The following is an 8,099-nucleotide window of genomic DNA, read 5'->3' on the forward strand; positions in this document are numbered from 1 at the left end:
TTGACTACTGAGAAAATGATTATCAATGTGTTATTACTAAATTAGAGCTTTGATCTAAGCTTTGGTTAGACTCATTCCTGTAATTTATGTGAGTGTAAATTATAGTCATATGTCATTCAAGGAGAAAATATTAAGCAATACTGTATCATGTATTGTTTTATCTAACACATTTGTATGCTGATATAACATTATGTAAAAAAAAAAATTACATCAAATGATGGGAAAAAAATGAAATACATTTTTTAAAATAAATAAAATAGAATTAGCGTATCATTTTATGACCAAATAAAATTATTTAACAAATGAATGAAAAGCAAATCTATACTGTCTCTTCAAACAGTAGATACGTGTTTTACCATGTGCATATGTTTATGGTTTTACGAACAGATAATTAATTCACAGACAGTACATGTACAGATGAATATGGGAAACGCATAAGAATTAGGGGGTAGGTCTATAGGAATCGTTATCTCTTATAGAACATGCTTGGAAATGGGACGATATGTCTGATTCATCCGATCCGCTAGGTGGCAGCATTGAGAATGTGGACGTGGAACAAAATCAGCAGAACCAGTCACTACTTCCCTTGCGCTGTGGATTCATGTGCGTTATTGTTTATCTTTGAATGCAAAAGTGTTTATTGCAAACGGGGATTGCAATTATTTCCTGATATAACTGTACTGGCTTCTCAGTAAACCGACTCTGAACACCCATGCCCGCCTCAGATTGTTGCCTTCGTCTCTGCAGGTAGGCTATTTGATGTCTCTTGCAGTAGTAACTAGCTAGCTGATGGTTAGCTAGCTCTGGTCCAGTGCGTGTTATTCTATTTAGGAGTAACTCGTTGTTTTCGCGTGATTAGACCAGAGCAAGCTGACCAAGCGTCATAAATCAGCCAATCAACTGAGTAACTACAGTAGCTATCGCTTTCCACAATGTAAGCTATCAAATAAACTTCGCTGCAAGTATCTAACTGTCAATATGTAATCAATGCATTATTCATCCAAAAGTAAKTTAGGTACTGCTTCGTTTTGCACCAACAGAATGCATTTGGTTGACTTTTTTTTTTCTCCTTAAAAAAAGAGATCTCTCTTGCAAAATGTAGTGTTGAATTTCACTATGAAGATCTATTTATCCTATAATTATTTCATGGATTTTTAGGTTAGGGATGTGAAAGTTTTAAAAACCAGTCAGGGGGTCTTTCTCACCAATAATAGTTTATTTAATATATCTACTTTGGAGAGAATGCTATTGGTTTCCTTATTCTAATTAATCAATTTGAGTCAAATTTATATTCTTCAATCTTACATTGTACGCTTAATTTTCTCTCAATTCTAATATTCTTATTTACTTTCTCTCCATTCAATCCATTATTTCTTACAGATGATGACCAGCTCTGTCTTTAAAGGATAGGACAAGACATCCCCCACATGGTTCCAGCCTAGAGCTACAGGACCCTGAGACATTAGTTTAACAGAACAAGTTTCTCTGCCCAGATTGAGACTAGGGGTAATGTTCCCCTGCTCAGACGTTGCATTCATCAGCCAATGGTTGCCTGCCACGCCATCAACTGTGTCATCGACTGACAGATTGCTATAACATGATTTGGTTAGTTGAAACTTAAAATACATATCCAGGCTATGTGAGGTCAGGCGTCAGCAACTTCTGAGCAGAGGAACGCGCCTTACATTAACTCAAAAGGGAGGGAGGAGATTTACTACATAGCGTTAGCCTGAATCAACTCAAAATGGCTGCTGTCGTTTCTTTACCTATCGTGAGACTCCACAGACTAACGGAGGATCAACTGTCTCTCGCTGCTCAGAAGAACAATAACAAACCAGGCAGAAAACCAACGAAGAAYAACAACTTCACCACCAGYGGAAAGAAACAATCCACAGGAAAAGGAAATGACTCTGCTGACAGCAAAAGTGTTTCTAGCCAGGAATCACCGGCCCCTAAGTGGTGGGGTCGCCCCAAGGGAACCAAAAACAAACCCAAAATAAGTCTACAACTCTCCAGCGCCATCTTGAGGCCTGATGAGATAAAACAAGAGGTAGGTTTAAACTTGTGGCTTTTAAATTAACATTTAATTGAGATCTTGTATCGCATTTGTAACGCTTTGTGAATGTTACAGCTATATGTTTCACAGATATGTCGTGTGAATGTTAGTTATTGTTTACTAGATATCTGTCTGTGTGAATGTTAGTTATGTTTACTAGATATCTGTCTGTGTGAATGTTACAGCTATATGTTTACTAGATATCTGTCTGTGTGAATGTATTTACACTACTGACGTCTACTGGTCAAAAGCTTTAAAACACCTACTCATTCAAGGTTTTTCTTTATTTTTACTATTTTCTACATTGTAGAATAATAGTGAAGACATCAAAACTATGAAATAACACATATGGAATCAGAAGTAACCAAAAGTGTTAAACAAAACAAAATATATTTGCGATTCTTCAAGTAGCACCCTTTGCCTTGATGACAGCTTTGCACACTCTTTGCATTCTCTCAGCTTCATGAGGTAGTCACCTGGAGTGCATTCAATTAACAGGTGTGCCTTGTTAAAAGTTAATTTGTGGAATTTCTTTCCTCAATGTGTTTGAGCCAATCAGTTTTGTTGTGAGAAGGGGGTATACAGAAGATAGCCCTATTTGGTAAAAGACCAAGTCCATATTATGGCAAGAACAGCTCAAATAATTACTTTAAGACATGAAGGTCAGTAACAATGTGGAAATTAAGAACTTTGAAAGTTTTTTTCAAGTGCAGTCGCAAAAACCATCAAGCGCTATGATGAAACTGGCTCTCATGAGGACCGCCACAGGAATGGAAGACCCAGAGTTACTCTGCTGCAGAGGAAAAGTTCATAGAGTTACCAGCCTCAAAAATTGCAGCCCAAGTAACAGACACATCTCAACATCAACTGTTCAGAGGAGTGTGTGATTCAGGCCTTCATGGTCGAATTGCTGCAAAGAAACCACTACTAAAGGACACCAACAAGAAGAAGAGACTTGCTTGGACCAAGAACACAAGCAATGGACATTAGACCGGTGGAAATTTGTAATTTGGTCTGGAGTCCAAATTGGAGTTTTTTGGTTCCAACCGCTGTGTCTTTGTGAGATGCAGTGTGGGTGAACAGATCTCTGATGTGTATTTCCCACCGTAAAGCATGGAGGAGGTGTTATGGTGTGGGGGTGCTTTGCTGGTGACACTGTCTGTGATTTATGTAGAATTCAAGGCACACTTGACCAACATGGCTACCACAGCATTCTGCAGCGACACCACCATCACATCTGGTTTGCACTTAGTCCCACTATCATTTGTTTTTCAACAGAACAATGACCCAACACACCTTCAGGCTGTGTAAGGGCTATTTTTCCAAGAAGGAGAGTGATGGAGTGCTGCATCAGATGACCTGGCCTCCACAATCCCCCGACCTCAACCAAATTGAGATGGTTTGGGATGAGTCGGACCGCATAGTGAAGGAAAAGCAGCCAACAAGTTCCCAGCATATGTGGGAACTCCTCCTAGACTGTTGGAAAAGCATTCCAGGTGAAGCTGGTTGAGAGAATGCCAATAGTGTGCAAAGCTGTCAAGGCAAAGGGTGGCTATTTGAAAGATGTCAAATATTTTGATTTAACACTTTTTTACTACATGATTCCATATGTGTCATTTCATAGTTTTTGATGTCTTCACTATTATTCTACAATGTAGAAAATAGTACAATATAAGAAAAACCCTTGAATGAGCAGGTGTTCTAAAGCTTTTGACCGGCAGTGTATGTTTACTATATATCTGTCTGTGTGAATGCTGCTGGTATATGTTTTACTAGATACTTGACGTATCATACAACCACACTGAAGTCTCCTCTTGGAAAATAAAGCTATTCTATTCTAAACCAGGTGAAACAAGAGATGGACGAGCTGCCTTCGAAATGAGAAGTGATGACACCGGTTGAACTCTGTGAAGCCAGAGAGCTACGACACAGAGTGGGTGACACCAGGGGACCTACAGAGAGCGACCCAGGAAGATGCACATCACCTGGGTATCAAGACGGAGGATGCCCCTGTACCACCAGGATGGAGGGAGGCGGCTGCGGCGTCTACCGTTAAGCTGTTCAATCTGGCTGCGTTGCGGTCCGAGACGGAATGGTGGCCTCGCAACCAAAAGGTCCGCCGATTCCCGTGTCCAGATTGCGGCCAGAAGTTCTTCTCCAAAACCACACTGGAGTTACATTCCCGGATCCACACCCGGTACCAGCCGTACTCCTGTGAGGTGTGCCATAAAACCTTTCCCGGAAAGGCGGTCTGGTCGAGCACCGACCAATCCATACGGCGGAGCGCCCTTCGCCTGCCTCCAATGTGGCAGAACCTTCACGTTCAAATCCAACCTGACCCGCCACATGCGTTTCCACGGCGACGCGCGGCCCTACGTCTGCTCCCAGTGCGGCCAAGGCTTCAAGATCTCGCCCAACTCAAGAGCCACATGATTTCCCACAGCGGGAATAAACCGTACGTGTGCCCGGAGTGCGGCCAGTGTTTCGTCCGTTACATGAGTCTGAAGTATCACCGCTGAGCCACACCGGCGAGCGCCCGCTGTCCTGCCCAGAGTGTCCCATGACCTTTGCCCGGCCACACCCTTATGATCCACCGGCGACAGCACACCGGGGAGACGCCGTTCTCTTGCCAGGACTGTGGGAAGAGGTTCAAACAGGGGTGCCAACTGAAAGACCACGTTAGAAGGAAACACACAGGGGAGAAACCATACAAATGCTCCGAGTGTGACAAGTGCTTCGTCACTTCGGCGTCTCGTAAAGTGCACATGGTTGTCCACACAGGAGAGAAGCCGTACAAATGCACGGAGTGCTGTAGGAGCTACAGTCAGAGTGGGGGCCTAAAGAGGCACAGGTGTGAGCAGCAACCCAGGTGAGAGGAACCTCGGGGCTATGCCCCAAATTGCACCCTATTCTCTAAGTAGTGCACTAGGGACCATAGGGCTCTGGTCAAAAGTAGTGCACTGTATAGGGAATAGGGTGCCATTTGGGACATAGACCCAGTGTTCTGAGTGTAGGAATTGGAGAGTGGATCCTTAAAGCAGCACAGGTGATAGCAGCCACGTAGGTGACAGAAGCCAGGTGAGAGGAGTCTCAGGTGTCCTGAGTTGGGAAACTGGCCTTTGTTTATGCAGGATTTAAAGAAGCAATCTGGGATCGGTACATACATTTTTTTAAACTTTGATTCTTGAGGAATATAACTTAGAAATGCCTCTTGAATTTAGTTAAATTGTCTGACTCCATCAGAACTCTAAGTATATGATCACCTCACCAGGCAAAACAATAGGCTGTTCCATTCTATCAGTTATTGATCCCTCAATGAAATGATCTGTTTTCACTGTGATGCAGTCCCACTCTCACCTGATGTGTGATGTGAACGTTCAGGGCCGGTTTCCCAGACGCAGATTAAGCCAAGTCCTGGAATTAAAAGCAGGAGAATCTCCAGTGAAATAGGTTTTTATCCTAGCGCTAGGCTTCATCTGTGTCCGGGAAACCGGCCCTCSATGTTGTAAAACAAACAGTCTTRGTATTGAAACTTTGTATAGAAAACATCTACTATCTACCATCTACTATTAATGGCATGGTTAGTAGAGACTAAAAGCCTTTTGTTGGAGAGGATTATTAGGATGTATAGAACAGGTATGTACCATGATGATGGGTGGAACGGAGCAAATGGAATGGCTTCTAACACATGGAAACCATATGTTTGATGTATCTGATGCCATTCCACCTATTCCGATRCAGTTATTCACCACAAGCCCGTCCTCCCCAATTAGGTGCCCCAACTTCCTGTGGTGCCATGCTTATGTCATTTTTGCCCAACTGATTGAATAGACTGATCGATAAACGTGTGTGTGTGTGAGTGATAAGGGTTAGTCAAAAAGAGAAGACCGTTAAAGTGCTGGTTTAAACAACACTGACAGGTTCAGGCTCTTTAAGGAATGATGGAGAAGATTACAATATAACTGAAGAATCACACTGCTTAAAGGTGAGATCCCTTTCAGCTACTAAACCAGAGCCGTGTCTTATGTATCCAGCAGGTTAGTGTGATTAACAGGGTTGGCTGTAGAAGGATCTATGTGACATTTTGGTTTGACCTTTGACCTTGTAGCCTAACGGGGCGGTTGAAGGGCGCTACGAAACACGCCAGTACTGCATGAACTTGGAACTTGAGAGTTGACTAAAAGTAGTTGTATGAATCTGCTATATTCTTAGCTAACTAAATGGACTACGAATATTATTTTTTTACTTATACTGATTGAGGTATATTAACGACTTAAAATTTTTAAAATAATCTGAAATATAACAGGAATCAATTTCAGATTGCTGCAATATTGCTTGCTATAAGTTACATTGGGACAAGATGTCCCATAACATCTGTTCAGTCATTTGGTGACCTCTTTTTCTTGAAGCGACTTTTTGTTTTTTTATTACCTGTCTCAGTAGACAACGTATCAAAGGAAACCACACCTGTTTCATTGATAAGGTCATTCCATGGCACTTCCTGTAACCCCTGCTGCTCCAGGGACACTGTTGATAATGGCTGACCTTGGCTTTGACCTCTGCTCTTCAGGCTGTCTCTGGGATATACAAGTATTTCCAATTCACACAAGTACACACTTGTACAAGTGTGAAATAGGACAAATAGAAGCACCTGCGTACCATACTTTCGAGGTAAATGTTATTAAATATTTGCTTAAGTCGTGGGAAGGAAATTACCAGGGAAGTAAAAATAAAATAACTTTTTGATAATGAACAAAAAACGAAGTAATGCTGTAACGCCTGGGCTGCCAGGAGGATTAGTAGTTGATTACCAGAATCTAGTCAAATATTCTGACATGTTTTTAATAAATGCTTTAAATCAATATATATAGTAGTGTTAGATTGTATTTCTAATGTTTTGATTGCACATCTGTTACATACACTAAACAATAAAGGAAGGAACTACCACAGCTGTTACACACTACACAATAAAGAAGACTACCACAGCTGTTACACACACTAAACAATAAAGAAGACTACCACAGCTGTTACACACTGAACAATAAAGAAGACTACCGCAGCTGTTACACACTAAACAATAAAGAAGACTACCACAGCTGTTACACACTAAACAATAAAGAAGACTACCACAGCTGTTACACACTGAACAATAAAGAAGACTACCACAGCTGTGACAGTATGGCTGAGGTAATTAGAGGAGAGCAGACTGACTCAGGTAAGAAGCCCCTCAGAACGAGCTTTTCATTTTCTGGGGGGGTGTCTTGACTTTTACTGGTTTCAGGTTCTGGAATGTAGTAATTTACAGGACTCATTGAGATTGTCTCTGGTTTTCTCTGGGCAGAAAGCCACTGGCCTTATTGTTAAGAGTCTTATCGTTGCGGTCCCGTGTGCACTTGCATATCAGTATCTCAGAGAGCCATACTGACACTCATTTTTACTATGTTTTGCATTTGATGTGATTCATGCTTTTCACTCTGTTTATGCAGATAAATTATGATTTCAACTAATGTGAAATCAACCAAATATTTCACCCTGTCATTGAATTTAGGTAAAAGTTGGGTGAAAAAAAAGGCAATTCCCTTAAGTTGATGACTTGGCAAATCCAATCAGTTTTCCATGTTTATTCAACGTCATCACATTGAATATTTTGGTTTAAATGATGTGGAAATAACATTGATTCAACTATTTCTTTGCCCAGTAAGATGTGAGGTTAGAATAGTTCTGCTGGGTATGTCTGTAGGAGGAAAGAGTGCAACAGGAAACACCAAACCGGGGAGGAATGTCTTCACAGTAGAGGCTTCCTCTGTGTCTGTGAACACAGTGTCAGAATATAGAGTTCTGGATGGGACCAACATCACGGTCATGGAAACCCCAGGAGTAATCAGTGAGATGAAGGTTAGGGCAGTGAAATGCCTGGATCTCTGGTCCTCATGTTCTACTGCTGGGGAGGTTCACTGACGAGAAGGAACGCTGTGAAGTCAATCCAGGGGAGCTTTGGATCACGGACCCCAAAGTTCCCCAGTGTGCTGTTCACACATAAAGA

General features: G+C 41.7%; 1 long non-coding RNA gene across 1 annotated transcript; it reads left to right on the forward strand.

The window, feature by feature from the left end:
* Positions 1 to 548: 548 nt before the first annotated feature.
* Positions 549 to 6,922, forward strand: LOC112078245 (uncharacterized). Its single transcript, XR_011478529.1, has 3 exons — positions 549 to 747; positions 1,381 to 2,050; positions 3,903 to 6,922. It is a non-coding gene; the product is annotated as an uncharacterized lncRNA (long non-coding RNA).
* Positions 6,923 to 8,099: the final 1,177 nt, after the last annotated feature.

This window comes from Salvelinus sp. IW2-2015, unplaced genomic scaffold (assembly GCF_002910315.2).
Source record: "Salvelinus sp. IW2-2015 unplaced genomic scaffold, ASM291031v2 Un_scaffold5445, whole genome shotgun sequence".
NCBI lineage: Eukaryota > Metazoa > Chordata > Actinopteri > Salmoniformes > Salmonidae > Salvelinus > Salvelinus sp. IW2-2015.